Raw genomic sequence first — 25,853 nt, 5'->3', positions numbered from 1 at the left:
GGGATAGCATATCTTCTTAACTTTAGTAGCATCAACTAATGATATCATTATGTCTCATGAACATTTGTGCTAGGAACAATGCAATGAAATTTTAATGAAAAAATCCATTAAAGTTTTAATGAAAAAAATACGTTAATACACATGAAATTTCCTAATTGAAAAATGAATGCTGCATACTTCTGAAGAGCTACACAGGAAGCAGACCATGGTTATTGCTTTAGGAAACAGACAATTAATATTAATACATTGTCTTAAAAATCCTTTTTTCAGTTCAACATTGCAGGAACTGGGAGAAATGGTAGCATAACTCAGCATTATTCATAATCAGAATGCAGACACAATCCAATTTGAGATCATTTTCAGTGACCGGATCCTATCAGATGTTCAGGCAGATGAAGTGCTTTTTATACAAAGCATCCATTCTTAATGGAAACCCAGCTCTCCCTCATCCCTCACCTCAGACTGATCATGACAAAAGGAAGATTTTTCCTAAAGAAGCTAGATGGAGTAAGAATATAGGAGACATATAATGTATGTTCAAACCCCTGCCTACCACCAGCATTGGCATTGAAATATGTATAAGGGAGACTGACTGTTGCATTATTCATCAAAGATTCAATGGGGCTTTAAATTTTATTAAATATAATAACCACAGGAAGTTTAAAAATGACAACAAAAATAAAAAGTCTATTAGTGACCCAAATGTGTCATAAAATGGAGAGCTCATTATTAAGGCTTAATAAAGATGCATTGAATGAATTAAGGTTAGTAGGTCTGCAAAAAATCATTAATATCTAAGAAATAAAATTTCACATATTGTGTCAGATATCATTTGGGGACTCACATAAATATTTCAATAGAATAAACAGTGCTTAATCAGCAAAGGCCCCTCCAAAATTCAGAGGCTACTGGGGCCATATGTGTATCTCTCTCTTCATGAGGTAAATAGAATGGATCCTGTAGAAAGTGCTCATAGCCTAAAAAGTAGAGTCAAATTAAGGAACATGGGAATACTTTCTTTTCCTCCTCCAATCATAGAATTTCTAAACTGAAAAGAACTTTAGAAATCACTGAGTCCCTTATAAGAAAACAGGTGCTGGAGCGAGAGAAAGAGACAGACAGACTCAGAAACAGAGACACACAGAGAGAGGGAGCCAGAAAGGAGAGAGAAAGAGAGAGAGAGAGAGAGAGAGAGAGAGAGAGAGAGAGATACATGGAAAGAGGAGAGGGAGAGGGAAAGAGAGAGAGAGAGGGAGAGGGAAAGGGAGAGAGAGAGGAAGAGGGAAAGGGAGAGAGGGGGAGAGGGAAAAGGAAAGGGAGAGAGAGAGGAAGAGAGAAAGGGAGAGGGAGAGGAAGAGGGAAAGGGAAAGGGAGAGGAAGAGGGAGAGAGAAAAGAGAGAAAGAGAAAGGGAGAGGGAAAGAAAGAGAGAGAGAGAGAGAGAGAGAGAGAGAGAGAGAGAGGAAGAGGAAGAGAGAGAGAGATTGCAACTTATTTCCCGATTCATATTGCTTATTAGTAGAAGACCTAGGACCCCTTACTACTAATACTCTCTTCTTTACACTATACAAAACTGCTTCTTCCTTCAGAGCAGGATCGTAGAGGAAAAGGTATGGGAAAAGGATCCCCAAAGCAAAGACACTCATTCAATATTGGCAAGCAGTTGAAGTGGGTTGGATTTGGCAAAATTATTGGTTGCTTATCACCAAGAGACTTCCTCTTGGATATACTGAGACAAATACATTCTTCCAACTAATGAAGTCTGTCTTTTGGCTTCATAGATTGCTCTGTATTTGACTGTTGTTGAAACAGAACAATTGGAGTGCCAAAAATGAGCTAAGAATTTTTTGTAATGCAATGAATTAATTAATGATTATGAAGTGCTTGGAAGCAACATAGGCCTATTTTCATGCTAAGTTCAGTAGGGATAACAACGGTTTGATCAGGCTCTGTGGTAAGAAGAGGATAAGAATGGTGAAAGAACAATTTCTAGAAACATGTTATGGTACATTTATTGACTAGAATGTGTATAAGAAACCCTTCTTGTCATTTCCTAGGTGTGTTTCTTCTGAGCAAATTAATGAAAATTCCCAAGAGCTTTTCTCTGTGCACAAACCAAATCAAGCAATCAATCAGAAAACATTTTTTCATGTGTCTGATATTGTGCTAAGCACTGGGGACACAAAAAAGGGAAAAAAAAAATGTGACTGCTTTTAAAGGACTCTCATTCTGAAAGGGGAAATCCCAATCAGAAACTTTTTCATATCAGGGTAATATGTATCAGCTTGGACTTCAGAGAGAAAGAAAACAAATCCAGAGCCATCTTTTCCCTCAACAGACCCATTGAGACATCCTCAGGAAAGTTCAGATGGGTGTGCAGTGTGTCCCTCCTTTGGCTGGCATGTAATGGTGCACATGGAATTCCTCTTCAATTTTCTGCTCCAAAAACTCCATATTCTAAGCTTCCACAGGGACAAGCAAAAAGTTATCTGATTGCCTGGTGGACCATTGCATGATGTCTTTGATCTCGATTAGGCATTAATTGGCATGTATTCCATCTGCATCTTTCCCTCCAAATTCTGCCTCCCTTCTATCCCCAAAACCCTCTGCACTTTCAGGATCTCATAGCCCTTGGTTCCCTGCAAATTAAAATTTTTCATGATCACCACGTTCTTCTCATTCCTAACCTAGCCTAGCTCTGCAAGCAATGTAACTTTGTGGGAAGGGAAAATGGTCCAGAATTATCTACAAAATCTCAGTCAGTGGCCTTTTTGTGTTTAAACTCAAATATATTTCCTTGAATGAATGTTTTTCAGATCTTCTGATTGGTCCATGTGATGAAGAATTTGAGGTAATGGTTGATTTCTCTTGCAAGCTTCTGATGAAGTTAATTGTGACTTCTATCCCAATATGTTTTCAGCATAATGAAAAGGTCCTGACAAATCTTTGGTACACCCAGCAGCACTAGGAAAGGCCTCTTGCAAAAAATAAGATTTGAGGCTACTCTTGAAGGAATCCAGGAAAATCAAAAGGGTGGTGAGGAGGCAGAGTATTCCAACTATGTTGGGGAGTGGAAGTCAGCCAGTGCAAAGGTGACAGATAGAAGATGGAGTATTGTGTTGAAGGAACGATATACAGCTCATTAAAAGCTAGATTGTAGAGTGCATTGAAATGAATAAAGTGAAAGAAAGCTGCAAAGATAGGCAGGAACCAGAAGTGGTCCTGTGATTTGCCAACTCAACATATTCCAATTCTGAGACATTGTGCCAGGGTGGAGGTGGAGATGTGGATTGAAGGAGCAGACATTGAGAATTGATAATTCTCCCACTCTTCTTCCTTGCCTCTACTCACCCTGATAATCAAAAGAATCTGCTTAATACTTCCACATTCTCCTTTTGCCTAAAAGTTGAAAGCTTCTCAGGAAATTCCAGCAGATGCCTTCTAAAAATTTAGAAATTTAGAAAACTTCTTTTCCATAAATTATCCTAAAATGTAATAAAAGAAAATAAAGCTTTCTAAGGAAAAGACAAAATTGAACTCAGGACTAAGCAATTGTTTCTTCGAAGAATCAGTCTCCCTAAAATCTAATGTAGGTTTAATTCAAAAAACATCTACAAGACACCTGTTCTTCATTTCCCACCTGGCTTTGTTCTTTGGGCCTTTTCCATCGTTCCCCCAAAAACAGTTTCATCTCATAAGATCATATCCACCCTGGTTAATGAGATTTGATTGGTATCCTTTGCCCTTGAATTTCTTCTGTTTGGAGGGCAGATTAGAGAGCTCTTCCCAGAACCTCCACTTAAAAAGAGAAACATGACCAACTAAGCATCTCTTCATTTCCCATGGGTCATCATATCCCTTTGGGTTTTTCAATCATGTCCCTTATGTACCAAGTACCCTCCCATTTTCAGCTTCCTTTTGTGTATTGTTTCTCCCATTAAATTGTGAACTCCTTGGGAACAAGACATAAAAACAAGAAAAGTGCCTGTCACACAGTAAGGACTTTATAAGTGTTTGCTCATTGAGAAGGATGTTTTCTCTTCTGATTGGATCTGCTTTGATCTGGGGATGAGGAAGCAGCTGAGAAGGGCTTGCTTTTAGCCAGCTAGAATCACAGTGAATCTATAAGCAAACCATTCGATTTTGTTCTCGATAATTGTCTTCTTCATCCTATTAAGAGATTAAGATGAGCACATCACAAAGATGATGGGCCAAGATAACAACACTTTATAAGCATCAAGGATCATTTTGCTTTTAAACTAGTCACCAATATATTATCTGGATTCTCCTATGAGGTAAATATAGTGATGTTTATGATTATTTACATTGAAGAAATTTCCATCAATAATTAACTCAAACAATAGTTTGTTCATTCCCCCAACAACTCAGGAACATCTAAAGTCAGAAAAAATTTCAGCCAGACAATTGCACAAATGGACAAGCTGGCGAATTGTATAGAGCTCATTTTTTTCCTTACTAAAAACTCTATGAGGACAAGGACTTCCCTTTAAGACTAACCTAAAATCTCACTTTCATCAGGATGCTGCTCCCGGTTCTCAACCCCAATTACTGGATGCTTTTTATTCTGCTAGCACCGAGTACAAAATTCCGCCCACGCAATTAATTTTTAAATATTTGTTAAATAAATGTTTGGCACAAGAGGAGGTTAACAGGAAGCAATTGAAATTAATTAATCAGCAAACATCTGTTAAAGGCTAAGTGAAAAGCTGGGTGACACAACAACAAAAATAAAACAGTCCCTCTGCCCTCAACTTGTTTGCATTCTTTAGGGAAGATGTAAAGAATAGAAATACTGCTAAATTTGGAATCACAAGATCTGACTTAAAATCTTGACATTACTACTAATATCTTTGTGATTTCAGATGTCTCTCTCTCTAGGCCTCAGTTTTCTAATTCATAAAATGAAAAAGCAGTGGTAGAGGACAGATTTTTGGATTCAGTCAAAAAGAACAAAGTTGGAATCCTACTTCAGACTATTATTAACTCTATGACTCTAGGTAAGTCACTAAATTTCTCTCTTCATCCTGTTTTAATTTCCTCACCTATAAAATGAGGTTTTTTGGAGTCCTCTAAGGTTTCCTTACAACTCTAAATCTATGAATTAAATCGACTCTAACACCAATTATCTCTAAACTAAATGTACTCTTAAGTACTCTTCCAGTTATAAACCTGTGACTATTTAAAATACTTCCAAGTTTGTCTTTTTTTAAATGTAGTTTTGAAGAGCGAGTGAAAGTTGTTGGTCTAAAATATATTAGCATGATGAGAGGTATCAAATTGGCTATTTTTTTATCAATATCTTCTCTTAGGAAGACCTTTAGAATGAATAAACAATACAACACTGTATTCTCACTCTGTCCAGAAAATAGAAGTCAATAAATAAATCAATCAGAAAATCTATCTTGACAGCCTCGGTAGCCAGGCTGTCAAGTCTATTTGAGGCAGGAGCAGGGTTGCTGATTCCTGTCCAGAACAGACACAAGGCCAAAAACAGAGGCCCCTTTTGTGTTCATTGTGTATGACTTGTGCCCTGTTGCCTTTGTGTAACTTAACTACAGAAAGGATCATAGAAGAGCATTTGTTTTCTTCCACATTCAACTAGTCAATACTATCCTCATGAGTGAGAGCACTTAAATGCACATTAATGGAGGGAGGGCAGACAAGACAAACATGTTCTGTCCATTTTTGCATCCAAGGTTCATTAGCTGGGAGGCTAATAGCCATTTCACTCCCAGAAGCACGCTCATTCCCAAGCCTGCTGTAATATGGTATTGAGCATGCAGTAGGCATTCTATAAACATTCTTTGCAGACATGTACACAGGAATGACTCATGTATGCTTGAGAAAGTTAATGTAGTCCATGATGTCAGATTCAGATGACTCTCAGAGGCCAGTTAGGTTCTTACTTAGACACTTCCCCTATGCAGTGCAACCACCAGGAGAAAGAAGCTCTTAGATGTGACTTATTAAGTCTACATTTTTGCCTGATGGATACCCCCGGACAGAATTTAAGAAACACTTTCTGTAGGTTTTCCAACCCTGTACATATGTAGTGGTAATAGAAACCTCCTTATTTTTAAGAGCCTAAGAAATATGTTTCTAAACCCCAAGGAAGATGACTTTCATGTTAGGATGAATATTTTACTCCAATTAAATTGCATAAATTTTGCATTTCAGATGAAAATCCCTATCAAGATCCAATTTCATAAAGCCTTTTTTTTTCTGATGGGACATCATCAATTACGCAGCAAGCATACAAGACTTCTAGGGGTTGACAGCTCATTAGCAAGCTTTTGAGTTTTGCTGAATGAACCACAAAACACTCATGCAAACTGACTTAACTAGTCTTTTCTTGATAGATACCAAAGTACTCTGGCTAATTTCCTTTGACTCCCATATATTAGACACTGTACTTCTTCAGAGCATCAGGTGCAAACCTTTCACTCTCCTCAAGGCCTTATTTACCCCCATTTCATCTCATCCAATAAATATTTATAATGCACTATGCTGTGTTAGGGATGCAATTAATAAAATTAATAAAAATTTAGATAGTTTCTGATTTCAAGGAGTTTACAATCTAACAGGGAGGCACAAGAAAACAGGAAAGTAAGGTAGGGGACAACATAGAGACCCGATATGGAATATCTTGTTCCATGGAGTTGAAACCAGACAAGGCAAGAGATGCAGAGTGGAATGAACCCAGTTTCTGCCCTCTAGAAAGAAAAGCATTGAGAGGAGTTCTGTACTCTACCCTCTAGGGAGGAGAGGAGACTGAAGGAGATGGTGTCAATCAAGGAAGCAGCATGATGATGAGATTAGAAGTGATGACCTTAACTAGGAAGGCACATCAGTTGAAACCTTGCAGAGCAGCACATATCCTGGGTCTTGCACAGGGGATAGGACTGATCTCAATCAATGCCCTTCCTTGCTTGCCTCAGGAAGTAATTTTATCAGTACTTCAGGGTCTCTCTACCAATCCCACCTAGTAACCCAGGAACTCATCACTCCTAATTGCCATATGAATCAACATGGTACAAGAACAAAATCTAAGTAAGATTTTTAGCCCTTCTCTGAGATCCTTTGTTCTAAATTCCTCCCTTTATTTTGCAAAATCTGCAAATTTACTGGACTTTGTTTACACTTGAGAAGGGAATTCCTAGAAAGAAAATTCCCCTTAACAAAACAAATCTGAAATTTAGGATACTGAAAGTTCTAAGTCACTTAAATAGGGTCCTACAGCCAGTTGTACAATGAAAATACTTAAAATCAGTCCTTCCTTACTTGGAAGCTAGCAAACTCTTATTAGGCACAGAAGATATAAATATCAACGTGAGGAGTCCTGTGACCCAGCAGTATCACTATTAGATATTTCCCGAGATGATCAGGGAAAAGGAAAAGAAAACATATGTGCTAAAATATTTGTAGCAGCTCTCTTTATGGTGGCAAAAAAGTGGAAATTGAGGGAATGCCCATCAATTGGGGAAATAGCTAAATATGTTGTAGTTTATGATTGTGATAGAATACTAGTGTGCTGTTAAGAAATGATGAGAAGGTTTGTAATGCCGGAGAAACTGAGGCAAGATAGAGATTAGAGAGTATTTAATAATTTATTTAAAAGGGACAGATTTTCTGGGACCAAATGGATCCATGGTTTGGTCCCGCGGCTGAATGAGACTATCATCTCCAAGAATCCAGCAAGCAATGTGAGTTCTCAATGTGGCTCAGACTCAGGGGGTAGACTGAGGAAGGCGTAGAGTCAGGGTGCTGAGAGCCAGAACACGGAACTAACAATCTGGTTCTGACAGGGTAAGGGGAGGCAGGGGGGGATATCTGATAATTGGGATTACAGAGTAGGAAGAAACATCCAACATTCTGATGATGCCTATAATAGAAGGTCTTTCTCCTTGTCTGGATCATCATGATTAGAAGGGAAGGGTGGTTGAGCAGAACAATTATAAACTGAGGCAGAATAATTAGGGAAACTGAGGCAGGACAATTTAGGGAAACTGAGTCAGGATAATTAGGGAAACTGAGTCAAGACAATAAAAGAGAACTGTGGCATAACAGGTTGATTTTAGAAAAACCTGGAAAGATTTGCATGAAATAATGAAGAGTGAAATGACTGAAGAACCAAGAAAACATTACACGCAGCATATTACAATTGCATATTCAAAGAATGAATGTGAACAACTAAGCTATTCTGAGTACTATAGATACTCAAGTCAACTACCAAAAAACCTACAAAGATGCTATCCCCTTATAGAGAAAGAACTGATAGATAAAAGTATGCATAGTATGGTTTTACAAATAGATAGATAGATAAATAGATAGATAGACAGATAATGTCATATGAGATGATCTTCTCTAGTATGCGATGGGGAGGGAAAAAATTTGAAACTTAAAATGTACCCCCCAAAATTAAAATATTTGTTTAAAAAAATTTAAATGAGATAGGTCTGTCCTCAAGGAACTTATATTCTATTAGGAGGATAAAATATGTTCACACATAAGTACAGGACATAATATAAAATAAATGTAGAGTTCGTTTCCATGTAAAATATACATAAAATTAACATATATAAAATTTCCTTCTTGGGGCAGTTAGGTGGCACAATGGATAGAGCACCAGCCCTGAAGTCAGGAGCACATGAGTTTAAATCTGGCCTCAGACACTTAACACTTCCTAGCTGTGTGACCCTGAGCAAGTCATTTAACCCCAACTGCCTCAGCAAAAACTAAATAAAATGTTCTTCTCTTATAAAATTCCATTTCCAAGAAAAGTATCAGATTTTCAAATACCTTTCAAAGTCATAAGGACTCAACCATTACATAAATTTATTATCTACTGTTAAAAAAAAAAAAAAAAGTGTTGACCTTGCCAGTTGAAGGAATCCATTTAAATCACAAAGATTCAAAAACCTTATTAGCTCTTATGTTTGGCAGGTTTTTGCCCAGGAAGCCCAGAATAGTTATACTAATTTGTCAATTTATATCTAAAAAGAAAGGAGCTGGAGGGGGATTATTAAATTAAAACGCAGTTAACTTTGTTTCAAGACCTGGTTCTATAATTTATCAAATGTTTGACCTTGGACAAATCATTTTGCCTCTCAGAAGCTTTATTATGGGATTATGCTTTGATGCTGAATAAAATATAAACAGGAAAAAAGATACAATCTTTGCTGTGAAATAGTTTATAATAATGGGGAGTGGGGAGGAAGGGAAAGACATCAAAATTCTTGTACAAGTGGTAAGTACAAATGAGAAGGCCTTTGAGGTATCCAAGAAGGAAGAAATCATTTACAAACTTGGTATATAAGGAGATGCTTCATGGAGGAGAAGGCACCTGAATTGAACCATGACAGAAGGAAAAGACTATAACAAGCAAAGATGGGATATGGAAAAGACTATCACAGAGAAAATCTACCATCCCTAGAATACAAGATCCTTGAGATCAGGCTTGTTGGAGTCTTGTCTTTCTAACTCCAGCACACCTAGTACCTTACATTATCTTTTTTATGTTGTTGTCCACTTGTATATGATTCTTCATGATCCTGTGGTCTATAATGTTCAGATTTTCTCAGCAAAGATATTGGAGTGGCGTGCTTTTCCAGTGTATTAAGGCAAAGAGATGTTAAATCACTGCCCTAGAGACACACTGCTAATAAATATTTAAGGCTGGATTTGAACTCAGGTCTTCCTGATTCCAGACCCAGCTCTCTATCTACTGAGTCACCTAGTATGTACTTAATAAATGTTTATTGAATTGAATCAGATATAGAATTTATGTTGTATTCTATAAGCAATGGAAAAAAAAAAGATGAAAGCAACACATTAAAACAGAGACATCCACACCATCATACTGAATAAGATGACTACATACAACCAAGAACAGTAATGTTCACTGATACACACCTGAGCTCAGGGATACTTGTCACAGTGATGTATATCTTAAGGGTACCTAGTGCATGCCTTTTAAACAGGGAAAGATTGGATGGTGGGTCATCTGGAACCAGGGAGAGGAAGTGGGGAAGTGCCCTAAATTTGAGATTTCATTGCTTTGTTAAAATGGAAATTCCAGAGGTAGCAGCTTTAAGGGAGGTTAAACAAGTAGCAGCTGGGATTTGGATTTGGAAGAGATATTCTAGGCACAGGCAGATACATCTTTGTTTTAGGGAGCAGAAGTAACTAGATAAAAGAACTAATGTGATTGAAACAGTTGTTGTTCAGTCATGTCTAACCTTTCATACCTCAGTTTGGGGTTTTCTTGGCAAAGATTCTGTACTGGTTTGTTATTTCTTTTTCCAGTTCATTTTACAGCTGAGAAAACTGAGGCAAGCAGGATTAAATAACTTGTACAAGGTCACACAACTAGTAAGTGTCGAAGGTAGGATTTGAATTCCAGTTTTCTTCCATATGCCACAATAAGATTCAAGCAGATATATAATCTAAATATAAAAGTGCACATCATTGAAAGAGACAAAGAGAGAGAGAGAGAAAATCAGAGAAAGACAGAGATAGAGACAGAGAATATCAGAGAGAGAATCAGAGAAAGACACACAGACAGAGAGAAGACAGAAATAGAGAAAGAGAAAGAGAATAAAAGGAGATATCTTTCTCAAATAAAACTATTAAAAGAATTAACTAGAGTTTAAAGATATCCATAAAGAATATGAGATCCTTTAAATTATATTAAATTGAAATGTTGTTTTTAGATATAGAGAACATATAGACACAACTTCCTGAGTACAAATCCTATTTCAGACACATTAGCTGTAGGATTCTGGACAAGTCACTTCCCTCTGTTTGCCTCTGTTTCCTCATCTGTAAAAAGAACTGGAGAAGGAAATGGCAAAGCACTCCAGCATCTCTAACCCCAAATAGGGTCAGAAAGAGTGAAACATAATTGAAAAATGACTAAACAACAAAAAAATTGTATAAGCATTTGCACAAACAAAATCAATATAGAAGCTACAAAAGAGCAATTGCCCAATGAAGAAGAGGGAGAAAATCTTTGCATCCAATATTGTTGATAAAAATTTGATATCTATGCAGAAATTAACCTATAGATAGACATAGATAGGGAAAAAAAGAAAAAGAAAGAAAGTTATACCATTTCCCTATACATAAGTGATCAAATAATATACACAGATTCAGCTATAAATACTGAGAGGGAGGAGAGACGGGTTCCTTCTTCAGAAGGGTAGAAGCTGATTCCTCTAGTTCTCCGGAATCCTCCTTGTCATATTTTTACTCTGAGGTCAGAGTGTTGAGATCTGAGCTTTTGATAAACAAAATCATCTCTCTCCCTCTCAGTATTTACACCTGAACCTCTGAATATGTTCATCTCTTAAGGCATGGTTCTGATAACCTATATATGGAGAAAACTATGAAGATGTGGTTGTACTTTAAGTTGTCTGTTTAAACTTATATTCACCCTATTTCTTGAATTAAAACAGCTAAGGCTCTCAAAAAAAAAAAAAAAACTGACTTACTTATTTCTATTACCATGACAACAAACATCCTGTTTCTGAATGTCCAGAAAGGCCTTCCTGAGACACAAATGAACCCTAGCTCATTCAAGAAAAAGATTTTCCATAACATTATGATATTTCCAGTAACATGGGTTCCTCAGAGCAATCATGGTTCATGATTAATGAGCCCAGATTATCCTCTGTATCTGAGTTATTGCCTGGCACCGAGCTCTAGGTACAATGAATCCAATTCTCACACCTGGTGGTAAACGGGAAGTGAAGAAGTTCATCATCTGTCAGAAACCAATAGAGAGCTATTCCCACCACCTTCCACAGATTTATGCAGCTCTTTCTGGCATAAGCAACAGGACTCTCTACAAAGCCCCAATATCTATTTGGCCAAAACCCTGGTCACCTCACAATTAGGCACAGCCACAGCTTTTCGGGGAGTCACACCAGACCCACACTAGCAGAAAGTCCATTGTTGACATGGCAAGTAGTACAGGGTTCTCTGACGACAAATTTCATTTCAACAATATCGACATCTGTTTGTCAAAGAACTCTAGGAATCAAGTATCTACATGGTATGGTGGATATGAAGAATTACTGAATAATCAAGGCTATGGGAATAGCAATTGCTTTTAGGAAAGACAGCCCAGTATAGGGTAGTAAAGCTGCTAAAGTCTCAGAGTCAAGAAAATGTGAGTTTGAATCCCATTTGTGGCACTAACTCTATGACCTACTGTTTCTTCTTATATAAAATAGAAATAATAATAGCACCCATCTCACAGTGTTGTTATAAGAAACAAATAAGGTAAAGAATATTAATTGTTTTGCAAATTTTAAAGCATTATATAAATGTCAGCTGTTATTATTGTTATTATATCTCTCCACAGAGGAGGAGTGAAGCAGACACTGGAATAGCAAGTCTGTACAAAATACTAAGCTCCTGCCGTATCACAATGATAATAGAGCTTTGATGACCTGATATCAGTACACACTAACAATATATTCCCTGGTTTATCCCATTTCAGTTAACTCCTTAACAATCTCCCCCCCAGACACTATGCCACTGGACTAAAAACCAAGGTGAGGAGGATTGAAACCTCCCATCTTTGGAAATTCCTCCCCGAAGCCTTGCTGTCCTGATTGGTAATGACCTAGATCACCCACACTGCAGCTAAACCAGTTCCAGGGACACTTCATCTTACTCCAGTACATTCTATCTGTCTACCCACAACATAGGGCCTTCCCATTCTGATGCATAATTAAATCAATTCTGTCTTTACTCCTGAAAAGAGCATGACAATTTACTACCATCCCTATAGCTTTTTAAACTGAAGCTTCCCTCCCTTATTACTATATATATACACATATGCAATATACACACACATACAGTACATATATGAATATATGACACACATATATACTATACATATATCATTTTGTGTGAGGGGGTATATGTATATGTGTGTATATGCTTAATGGGGTCTATAAATTTAATTTTTGATCATCTTTTTTCAATATAATTGTAACTTTATTCTACACATTTACTTATATATTTATTTTATTTCATATATCTATATAATTTGCATGTTTTAAATTTTTTTCTGACAGGAAAATCTATGGATTTCATTAGACTTTTAAAAGGATCTATAGCTCAAAAAGATGAAGACCACCTGACTTATGAGAATGCAAGTTCTTTGAAGGCAAAAATTATCTTCACTTCTGATATGTATCACTAGAAATTAACAATGTGCTTATATAGTTGTCTTTCGTTGCTATTGATGCTGTTCATCCTTTGTTTTTGAAAAGGAACAATGACATCATGGGGTGATGAATTGGATTTAAGTGAGACAGATTTGTACAAAGTCATCAACCTTACTCTCTCTTCTAAAGTCATCAAAATCCACTAACAGAAAAAAAAAGTCAGGATGACTGGGGATAGCCTGGGATGCAGTGGATGACTTTGACATTCTAGATATCTGACTAAGCTCTAAGCACTCCACAACACCTGCATTAGCCACATTTATGGACACTGGGACATTCTCATCCACTCATCCATCAGGAAAAGTTTTCACGTGCTTAAAATAGATATCCTCCTAACTCATGGATAGATTTGAGATCTGTCAATTACCTTCAACCTTGTTTAATCCTTCAGCTCAAAGAGTTTTACTGGAGTGTGACCATTGCACATGCTATAGCTTCTTTGAGCCACAAATGAGAATTGGATAATAGATGGACACCAAAGGTAGAAGAACAGCCCTGTAAAGAGCTCAGCAAGTCCTCACACCAGAGATGCACTCCATTAGCAAAGAGTAAATAGTTAATAAATGTTTAATCTAAGGTATTAAAGCTTAAAACTATATTAACACTTTTTAGTCACCTATATAACCAAGAATCCTCTTCACCACATATCCAAAAAGTCTACCATATACTCATCTAAGTCTTTGCTGGAAGACTTAGTGGGAACATTCTCTGAATTGGATAGATTTAATTGTAAGAAAGTTTTCACATACATCAAACAAAAATCATCCTCTTGGCAACTTCTACCCATTGGTCCCAGTTCTACTTTGGAGACCAACAAGAACATATATAATTTATCTTCCATAAGAACTAGGGCTCAATGACATATCTTCAAATACTTTAAGAAGTCTCATGTTTCATCCTCTGGTTTTCTCTTTTCTAGCCTAAATATCCTTGTTGATTTGATTAATCCTCATGTGACACAGTTAAGTTTTATCATTCTAGTTAGTCTCCTCAGACACATGAAAATTTGTCAATATCTTTCTTAAAACAGATTTCTGGGGGCAGCTAGGTGGTGCAATGGATAGAATACCAGCCTTGAAGGTAGGAAGACCAGAGTTCAAATACAGCCTTAGACACTTAATATACAACTATGTGACCCTAAGCAAGTCACTTAACCCCAATTCATTCTCTGTTTCTATCTCTCTGCCTGTCTGTCTGTCTGTCTGTCTTTCTGTCTCTAATTCTCTGTCTCTCTGTTTCTCTCTCTCTCTCTCTCTCTTTCTCTCTCTCTCTCTCTCTCTCTCTGTCTCTAACACACACACACACACACACACACACTACAAAAAAATAGAATTGAAATTAAAAATATATATATGGTACCTGAAACTGACCCTCACTCATTCTGAATATTATGTTTCTTTCACTGTACTCTACAAGCATGTTAGCTTTTCTTCACTGTCATGTTACTGTATTGACATGTATTGCATATGTGGTCCACTAAAACCCTTGCATCTTTTTCATACAAATATTATCTAGAATCACTTTCATCATTCTACATTTAGGCAAGTATAAAATACAAGATTTTATATAGATCCCTGAGAAGCACCAAACTATTTTGGAAAAGCTTGCAATGAGAATGCCTACTTCTAATATTTAGTAGATGGGTGATAATAAGTCATTTAATATCTTGGAATTTCAGTTTGATGACTTGTAAAATGTAAATAGTAACACATATATAACCCAACTTACTGTGTTGTTGTTGGAGAGGAAAAGCACTTTGTAAACCTCCATGATAAATAAATAAAATGTTATTATGTAAGGTGATAATTATCTCCATTCAGTCTATTGTTCTAGTCTGATGAGATCTTTTGGGGATTATGATTCCATTATGCAACATGTTAACTATCCAATCCAGATTTATGTCATCTGCAATCTCAGTAATTGTTGCTTATTCAGTTGTTTCAGTCATGCCTGATTCTGTGTGACCCCATTTGGGGTTTTCTTGGCAAGTATACTGGAGTGATTTTCTATTTCCTTATTCAGATAATTTTACAAATGAAGAACTAAGGCAAACAAGGTTAAGTGACTTTCCCAGGCTCACATAGCTAGGAAGTATCTGAAGCAGGATTTAAACTCAGAAAGAGGAGTCTTCCTCACTCTCAGCCCAACATTCTATCCACTGTATCAGATAACCTCCTAATGTCTATGTTTGCACAATAAATGGACAAGGTTCAAGGTGAGAGATAGAGGCCTTGCCCATGGAACAGAGAAGTTCACAGATCAGCATCAAAATTTAAATCCACAATCTGATTTTCGATTACATACTCTAACTAACTAGAAAATAAAGCTTCTTGAATATTTCATGTCTTTTTCACTTTGTTTATCCTGGAGATTGTAGCATTTATTAGATGAGAACCAAAGCAAGTGCAATAATCTTCCATCCATAGAAACATGCCTGTTTCTAGTTGTTTATTCTTACTAGGAAGAATGGTTATTCATTAAAGGATATTTAACCTTAAACACAAGTACAGTTTAACAGCAACTTTTAAAATAACTTCAAAATAAATCTTTCAACCACCCTAAGTGTTTGCCAATACAAACCAAACTAATGGTCTAGGTTACATACTGGATTATGACAGGTATCTACCTTAGAAAATTTCTAAGTCAATCAAAGCACAAGTTAGCAGAGACAGCTAGTCTCAGAAGTAGTCAAGGTTCAGAGAGCAAAGTCCAAAGTAGAAAGATGCAATACATCAAGTATAGAAGCAGGAGATTCTGGTTTACTAGATCAGAGAGATATAGATGAAAGTAAGACAATACCCTGGACAGATCCCTAGGCACTAACTTTTTAGTAAGGCCTAAAAATTTGTTGAAGAACTTTTTGTCTCCTCAAAGGTCCAAAGTTATTTAGTTAGCTCTGTCTTCTCTTTGTAACACTCTAATTATTAGGGGTGGAGTTTTTTGTTAGATTTTTTTTCCTGATGGAGCTAAGGAATTATAGAACCTAAAGTGGATTGTAGAAACTTATCTTTTCCAGTCCCCTAATTCTACAGAAGAAAACAAAATCTCTGAGAAGTCAAGGATGACACAGCTAGTTGCTAGCAAAACAGAGATTTTTAGCACAAGTCTCCTAACTCCTAGTCCAAGCTTCTTTATATCATTCTATATAGCCTCATCTTCCTGATTTCTTGACAATCACCCCAAAAAACTTTAAATCTTTTCATTATATCTTTTGGTCTGATATAAGTCTTAATGAGGGTACCTATACTTTCCCTTAAGTCCCACAGGCAAATGAGAAAAACCATATGATTCATCACACATTTAATCATCTAGGGATCTGATTTCACAGAGTCCAAGTTGGCACCCTGAAACTGGCTTGATTTCCATTCCTGGATGGGCATCCTATAGTGGGAATGTCATAGTGACAGAAAGTTAGATTACAGCAGTCAGAAAGACCTAAGGATTTAACTGAGACAAAGAGTAATTAGGTGACTTTCCCAGTCATTTGTGCCCTTAACTCAGCCTCTGCTTATAAATTAGCAGGGCTCAAGGCCCATTCAGAGGAGCAACCCGCTCCATGGGAGAAGGGTGAGGCTTGGAGTATTTCCACCTGTCCCTGCCCAGAGGAACAGACAAGACTGCAGAAAGGATCAGATTTCTGAGCAGATTATGCACAGTCAGACCATCAAGGCAGGTAAACCACAAACTTTTAGAGGCCTGATACCAAACTTCAAGGTCCTTTGAGAATGCTTAAATACTAATTAAGGACCTGGGGTAATAGGAGTGGAGAAACAGATCAGAGAGACTGTCAGTCCCAAGACAGGTGTCTGACTTCTGGTTATTTCTGAAATATAATCCCAAAAACTGAGTCTGCCAGGGCAATTCCACAAAATAAGGGATTTCAAAGTTAAAGCATAACCAGCAAATCAAAGTCCAGTAAATTTAAGCAAGGGGTAAAAAAAACGAAAAGGACTGTTTAAAGGATTTCCAATTCAATCTGAAGTAGTGAGATAAGGGGTGGGGCAGAAATACCTAAGGCAAAGTGAATAGGAACTAAGGGTTCCCACTCTTTCAGGTATTTTTAGAAAAACCAGTTTCCCCAATTTCTTATCTCTTCCTCACCTTTTTTCTCATGGAAAGGAATTGTCAAATAACCATCCCACATATAAATTCCTATACATAACAGACTAATACAGTAGGGTTTCCTAAAAATCCCTCAAACATAACAGCAATAGTTACACAATTTTAACATTTTCCATCCCAAATCTTAAACACACAGTAATAGATGACCAAGCCAGGGTTAAATAGTCATTCAACCATTCCCAAATTCTCCGTATTGGTCCAAAGTACACTAGAAGCAGGGGCGATGGTCTTCTCAAAAACTGCTTCATACTGAGGATGGGCGGAGATGCTCAGTCCAAGGAAGGGGATGGGTGTGGTGTGGTGTGGTGTGGCATGCTGACAATCAAAACTGATCTAGGTCCCAGATATGGCTATAATTTGACCAAGATCTAAAGAAAAACACAAATCTAACAAAGAAAGATTAGAACAGTCTAAGACAGAAAAACGTGGTTCACAGGATAGCTGCAAAATGTGAAGAGCCCAAGAAATTTTACCTCCAATAACAAATCCCATTAACCAAGGTTTCAGATAAATCCTAAACAGATATTTACCATGAGCTTATATTGAAACAAATCAGTTTGCTTTAAAATATTTACTACATAGACAAATATCCCAAATTGCATATCATCCGTAACAGAAACATTTTCCAAAAAAACTCTATGATGGGTATAACCTCAGGATGTAATCAATACGATCAAGTAAAATTTATATAGAATATTCTAATACCACATAGGGGATTCTGAAAAATTCTAGAAATAGCCCTACTAAATCATGGATCACATTTGTGACCATATTCCTTAACCAAGGAAACCATTATGTATATTCAGTCAATTAACTTAAATCTCAGTTTGTTCCTTCTAGCCAAGAACCAGGTGGCTACAACTTGATAAAAAACCAGCTGGAACACACTTAGTGGGGAGGGGGGGAAGGAAAAGTATTTCATGTGGCCCCCCTTCCCCCAGTCCACCTCCAAAGAGGCAGGGAGGAAGGAAGATGAATTAAACTGCATCCCTGGACAAAAGATCCTCTCCTGTTTCTCCCTCCCCCACCTCTTCTTTACTCCTCCTAAATACCTTCCTGAGGCTTTCTCTTACTCCCTAAAATCATCCAAACCTTTAATTGCTCCTACAAATCAATCCTTCATAAATCACCTTTATTCACATGTCCAGCAGAGCTGGCTTTAAAGCATAAACAAATCTATCCTGCATAGGCTATAGTAAAATCATTTTAAAATTGCCCAAAAGGATACTTTGTTTTGTTTTGTTCTCACTTAGGTTTAAACTTAATTCTCCAAAACCTTTCCCCAAGTTTCAAAGCAGTTAGCATAAATTCCTTTGTCCTCCAGAGGCCTTATCTGTCCAGCCCAGTCTAGGCCAGACTTGAATTTGAATCAGGTAAGATTTTATTGCTCTTTCCCTTAGACATTCTACTAGCCGACTTTGAAAACTGCTCCTGCCAGTTCTAAAATAGTCCAGTTTTTTTTTGTTGTTCTTTTACTTACAAATTAGTGCAATCAAGTTAATAAGTTTTAAAAAATCACAAGCAAATTTTTACAGTTGCAATATTGAAATAACCCAATTCCTAATCATTGTTCTTAAACCTTTAGCAGAGCTCTTTAACAGATAGACAAGTCTCACAGAATACAGAACACAGACATAGACTGCACAGGTACAACATTAAACAAAACATTTAACACACATAACCACAGAGTGCTCAAAAAGGCGCTCAGAATCAGATCAGACCTTTTGGTATCTTAAAAAGACACCCAACCAGAGGGGATCATCCAGCATCCTGGAATGATACCCTTTTCAGAATTTATTGCCATTCAGCATTCTTTTATTTTAATAATCCAGATGCTAGCACAGACAGAACAGATAAACAGATCAGATTATGTCCTAAGACATCCAGACTTACTCTCCAGTGGCTGAAATGGATCCTCAACCACCCCAAAACCCAAGGCAGAGACATATCTCACTGGAAAGCCTCCAAAATGTAATGCCAGAGAAACTGAGGCAGGATAGAGATTAGAGAGTTTTTAATATTTTATTTGAAAGGGAGACATTTACTGGGACCAAATGGATCCATAGTTTGGTCCTAGGACTAAATGAGACTATCGTCTGGAAGAATCCAGCCGCAGATGTTGGATACAAAGATTCTTTTATAGGGTAACAAGAAATGATGACATAATGGGAGGAGACACCTAGGATGGGGATGACTTCATGGGGGGAGGTACTGGAGATGGGGAGAGGCTCCTGATATTCTAATTAATTGGGATGGGGAGAGGTACCTGACATTCTAATGATGTCTAAGATATAAGACCTTTATCCTATCAAACATTCTAATGATTAAGAGAGAAGGATTATAGCCTGAAGCAGAGTAACTGAGGTAGGACAATTAGGGAAACTGGGTCAGGACATTAAAAGGCAACTGTGGCACAACAGACTTATAGCTGAGAAGTGTAAACACAGTGAGCCACCGTGGAACAAGATGAACCTTCTGGGCACCAATTGCTTTAGAATTCATATCATCATACTTTGCATATGTTCCTAGATCTCAAATGAAATGTTTTTAAAAGAAAATTCAGAATGTGTCAGTACAACCAAGGACACTGCTTTACTTCAGGATATAAGGACTATCAGAGTCCCAAAATTAGTACCTCAGAACTCTAGAGAAAAATGTAATGAATTGTGTAAGTGAAAACAATGATAAGTTTTAATGCATACTTGGAATTTTTCAAAATTTTTGAGGCAGTAATTTTGGTCTGGCACTTAATTAGCTGAATGACCTTGACAAAGTCACTTAACCTCTAAGGGTGTAACTAAAAATGAGGAATAGCAGTTTAATGATCCACAACTACTCTGAAGGGATTTATGATGAAAAATCCTATCCATACCCAGAGAAAGAATTGATTGTGTCTGAATACATATTGAAGTGTTCTATCTTTCTCTATTATCTCTCTCTCCCTTTTTTACTTAATTTTTCTTAAGGGTTTTTATTTTCATTAGGGTGGAAGATCTGTGTTTTCTTTCACAACTTGACTTTTATGGAAATGTTTTGCATAACTTCATATGTGGTTTCTTAACTGTGGGTGGGGACAAGGAGGAGAACCTAGAACTCAAAAATTTTAAAAACAAATGCAAAAATAATTTTTGTTTTAAATGTAACTGGGGGAAATTTTTAAATAAATAAATAAAACTAAAAATGAGGAAGTTTGGTTAAATTTCATCTGTAAATATATGGTTCTATGACCTGGAATTGTGCCTACAAGCTCAGCTCAAGAGAGAAAGAGCAGGCTGCTGTGGGAGAATTCTGGAAGAAAGAACAGGCTCTACCTAAAAAGTTCTGTGAGATAAAGAGTCAGACCATGCCATAATTAAGTGAAAGGTCATTCTAATACCTCAACCATATCAAGACCTAGAATATTCTTTGTGCCTGCCTTCTTCAGCAAAGTTACTTTCATCTAGTGATATTTTGATTGAAATCTTGACTAAAACTAAATCTGCCCCCTCTCAAACCCTTTGGTACATTCTCTCATTCCCATCTACCACCTATGTCACTATATATCTATTCATCCTTTCTGCTAAGCTCTTTAGAACTTCAATTGATGATTAACAAACTTTGCTTCATTTTACATCTCTTTTTATTCTCCTTCTATCTTCTGGCACTCACAGAGACCTGAATTCCCTTGGATTACAATTGCAACACTGCTCATTCTTTCCAGTGCTAGTTTCACTTTCTCTCAGTTACCTTCCCCCAATTTATTGATCCCAAAGAGAGTCAGGATATTGCTTGTTCCCCATTGCCATTCTAAGACTCTTTCTCTACCACACCCAGTTACTTCTCTTCATTTGAAATTATTCAAACTTAACCCCCAATCCAGGTACTAGTGAATATTATTTACTGGCCTCCAAGACATTCTCCTTCTTTATCAATGCATTCAGTGCCTAATTTAGAGTCTCCTGTCCATCTCAACTCCTGATCTCATATTTGGAAATGTCTAAAGTACACTTTGATGTTTTCTCTAACACAACCCTCCTCAATCTGCTCAACTTCCATGACCTGCTCCTCCACTCCACCTCAGTGATCTTACCACCAATGTGTTGGAATCCTAGTGTTAACTCAACTTGAAACAAGATGAAAACTTAAGGGTGATGTCAGGGTCCTGGTGTTAACTCAATAGAATTGATACAGTGCTTGTTGGTTCATACCTTAGAGGGAATCCTTGCAGGGTGATGGGTTGCTAATACTGATAGACAACAATGCTTGTGTTCACACTTTTAGAGAGCTCATAGAAGCAAGAAATATTTAAGTACTCATTGGAGTTCACATGGTTTAGTATGAGATATCCAAATTTACACCTTCCTTAAGCCCTGCCTCCAGAAGGAGGAGTTAACCTTTGGGAGATCATATATATGGAGGAAGCTCTTAGAGCTTAAAAGAATTTCTCCGGAACATTGACTGGGGTCAGAGAGGAGCACTCTGGGAGGAAGCCCACAACCCTCTCTCAAAGGCAAGAGAAGAGTCATTGCATCTTCCACCTTGGTGCTGGCTGGAGGCTGAAGAAAGCAGAGGCAGAAACCAAGGACAAAGCTGCTCTTGGAACCAAGCAGAGAGATAGGCCTGAGCTAACCGGGCTATATTGAAGGACACAATAAAAGATCTGAACTTTTATCAGCTGGCTTCATTTTTTGGGTGATTGTAACTGAAACTAAAGCTGCCTCCAGAAAACCTCCCCAAAAAGCCCTCTCTCCCAGAGAGAATTATTATATTTTAAAGAAGAAAACCACCACATTTTGGCACCCTGAACGTGGGACTGACAGGCCCTTCAGTGGATTTCAGTGAAAAAGCCTCCAATCCTGATTTCAGTGGAAAAGCCTCTGATCCTGAATCCAGTGGAAAAGTCTCCTCAATCCAGAAATTAAGATAACCAGGACTATGTCAGCTGCTGTTTCAGAAGCAATAAATTCTGGTCCTCCAGGGGGATCAAGGGACATGGGTTTAGAAGAGCCAAAGAAAATGACAAGGGAAGACTGGAGAAAGAAGAAAGAGCTAGAAGAACAGAGAAAGCTCAGTAATGCCCCAGCTGAAGTGGATGAGGAAGGAAAAGATATCAATCCTCATTCCTCAGTACATCTCCTCTGTGCCATAGTATATAGATCCATCAAAAAGACCCACACTAAAGCATCAGAGACCCCAACCCAAGAAACAAAAAGAGTACAGTTCATCTGGAGAATGGTATAAGAGAGGTGTAAAGGAGAATGTTGTGACTACAAAATATCACAAAGGAGCATGTGAAAATTGTATGGCTATGACACACACAAAAAAAGATTGCTTTGAGAGACCTAGGCATGTTGGTGCCAAATTCACAGGAACTAACATAGCACCAGATGAACATACAACCTCAACGTATGTTTGATTATGACGGTAAAAGAGATCGCTGGAATGGTTACAACTCAGAGGAACATATGAAGATTGTGGAAGAATATGCCAAAGTTGACCTTGCTAAGTGTACATTGAAAGCTCAGAAGCTACAGGAAGAATTAGCCTCAGGAAAGTTAATGGAACAAGTAAATTCCCCAAAACATCAGTGCGGGGAAGAACCAAATTCTTAACCAGAAAGAGACCATAACAGTGAAGATGAAGATGACAATAAATATGCAGATGACATTGATATGCCTGGACAAAATTTTGACTCTAAAAAACAAATTACTGTCCGGAATCTCAGAATTAGAGAAGACATTGCTAAATACTTCAGAAACTTAAATCCCAATTCTGCCTACTATGATCCAAAAACAAGAGCAATGCGAGAGAATCCCTATGCCAATGCAGGAAAGAATCCTGATGAAGTTAGTTATGCAGGAGAGAATTTTGTGCGATACACTGGAGATACCATTTCAATGGCACAAACACAGTTGTTTGCCTGGGAAGCTTATGACAAAGGGTCTGAAGTGCATCTCCAAGTAGATCCAACAAAACTGGAGTTACTGTATATCATTTAAAGTCAAGAAAGAAGATTTCAAAGAACAGAAAGAAAGCATCCTAGAGAAGTATGGAGGTCAAGAACATCTGGATGCTCCCCCCTCTGAATTACTCTTAGCTCAAACAGAAGACTATGTGGAATATTCAAGACATGGAACAGTCATCAAAGGACAAGAGAGAGCTATTGCCTGCTCTAAATATGAGGAAGATGTCAGGATCAACAATCATACACATATCTGGGGTTCCTATTGGAAAGAAGGAAGATTGGGATATAAGTTCTGTCATTCCTTTGTTAAGTTTTCCTACTGTATGGGAGAAGCTGGAAAGGAAATCGCTAATGCAGATGAATATATTCCTGATGATACTGTAGGAGAAGAGCAAACAAGCAGACCAAAAACTCTAATGGAGCTTCACCAAGAGAAGCAGAAAGAGGAGAAGAAGAAAAAGAAGAAGAAGCATAGGAAGAGTAGTTCTGACAGTGAGGGTGAAGAAAAGCAGAAACACGAAAAACTAAAAGGCATTAAATGCTGAGAAGGCCCACCTTCTCCATGTCAAGGAGATCATGCAAATAGATGAGAGGAAGAGCCCTACAATAGCATGCATGAGACTCGAGAGCCTACCGAAGAGGAAATGGAGGCGTATAGAATGAAATGTCAGAGGCCGGATGACCCCATGGCTTCTTTTCTTGGACAATAATAATATGAGTTGAAAGAAAATTCACCCAAATTGTACATATTCTTTTTATTCTCTTGGTAAACAGTGATGGAAAAAACTTCATTTGTTTTCATTACTATCTTTTAAATAAATTTCTGGACCTCTTTCATCAGTCCATTACTTCTTCTACTCTAGAGAGAAAAATCAGCAAGCAGAATATGATGGAGGTGTTTACTAGAACTTACATTCACTGCAAGCTGCTTTCAGAGAAATCAGTAGGCGTGGATTTTTTTTCCCCCTTGGAAGTTATTTATTTTAAAGGATTAGTATTTATAATTTCAATGTTATTTTTGTTTCAGTTCTGAATTCTTTTCTTTCTACTTCTTCCCTCTGTTCCATCCATTCAGAAGGGAAGAAAAAGCTTGTTACAAATAAATATATCAAGCCAAATGAATTCCTGCATTAGTCATGTGCAGGAAGAAAGAAAAAAAGAAAATGTTTTTTCTACAGTCTTGAGTCCACTAGCTCTCTGTGTTAAGGTGGAGAGCATGTATGATCATGAGTCCACACTTCCGGGTAGAACCTCCCTCCACCATAGCATAAACCCCCCAGAAATTCACAACACATATTTATTTGTTATTATTTGTTAGCAGACTTAGATACACTGTTGGTAGAACTGTGAATTGGTCTAACCATTCTGGAAAATATTTTAGCTTTATTGAATAGTTCATATCCTTTGACCAGACATTCCACTATTTGGCATATATTCCAAGGAAGATAGAAATATATCCAAATATTCCCAGCAACATTTTTAACGTTAATGAAGAAGTAGAAGAATAGATGCTCTTCAATTTGGGAATGATTGGAGAAACCCTGACATGAATATTAATGGAATATTATTACATCATAAAAAATGAAGATGAATTTAGATAAACATAGAATATTTGCATAAATTTATGTTAAACGAAAATACATAGGACAAAGAAAGCAACATGCTTAGTGACTATACTGTAAATTTTTTTAAAAGGAAGCTAAAGTCTAAATAACTACAATTTAAAAATGCTGGTTCCAAAGAACTGATAATGAAACATACTTCTTTTCTCTCAGCAGAGAAGTGGGAATCTATGGGGACCAGGTTTCACTCACCTACATGTGATCAACGTATTGCTGTTTTGGCTTAACTTTTAAAATTCGTAAAATCCTGATCCAGTGGAAAAGACTCCTCAACCCAGAAATTAGGAGGGTTTGCTTATACCAATGTGTATCATATCTATGACAAAGCACTCTGAAATTCCTTTATTCAGTCATTATCTTCTATCATTCCTTCTTTCCTTGTGTTTTGTTCTTCATCCTCACTGAAGGTTCACCTCCACCCTTCAATATTGTCCAAGGTCATCATCCCCACTCTTAATTATATTTTCCTCTCTTCCCAATCTCAAGTCTTTTGTAAGCCTAATACAACTCTAAACTATACTAATCTCTTGAGTTTCACTCTCTCCCTTCTCCCATCTATGCTCATGGAAAACTTCAGCCCTGGATTCCTCCCATCATCCACCTTCTCTCCTCCAAACAAGGGTGAAACATAGCACACAGAAATGCTGACTTGGTCCTCTACAAATTTATATTATCTAATTTCAACTGAGTTCTAACAAAGAAATCCCATTTACTCCTCCCTGAATGATTCTTTATCTCACTCATCATAGTGACTGTTCTAAACTTCCTCTTCTCTTTCCAAGGTTTCACACTCCCATCACTCACTCAGCTAAGAATCTCATCTGAAATTTTACTAGACAAGTGTAATGCCGGAGAAACTGAGCAAGACAGAGATTAGAGAACAACTTAATAGTTTACTAAATGGA

The 25,853-nt window shown here is 37.3% G+C and overlaps 1 pseudogene; it reads left to right on the top strand.

Annotated features, from left to right (window-relative positions):
* The first annotated feature begins 22,289 nt into the window (after positions 1–22,289).
* On the top strand, positions 22,290–24,307 carry LOC100917824 (annotated as a pseudogene).
* Positions 24,308–25,853: the final 1,546 nt, after the last annotated feature.

Source organism: Sarcophilus harrisii, chromosome 1 (assembly GCF_902635505.1).
Source record: "Sarcophilus harrisii chromosome 1, mSarHar1.11, whole genome shotgun sequence".
Taxonomy (NCBI): Eukaryota; Metazoa; Chordata; class Mammalia; order Dasyuromorphia; family Dasyuridae; genus Sarcophilus; species Sarcophilus harrisii.
The sequence above is the reverse complement of the archived record's forward strand: the minus strand, read 5'-3'. Positions and strand labels throughout refer to the sequence as shown.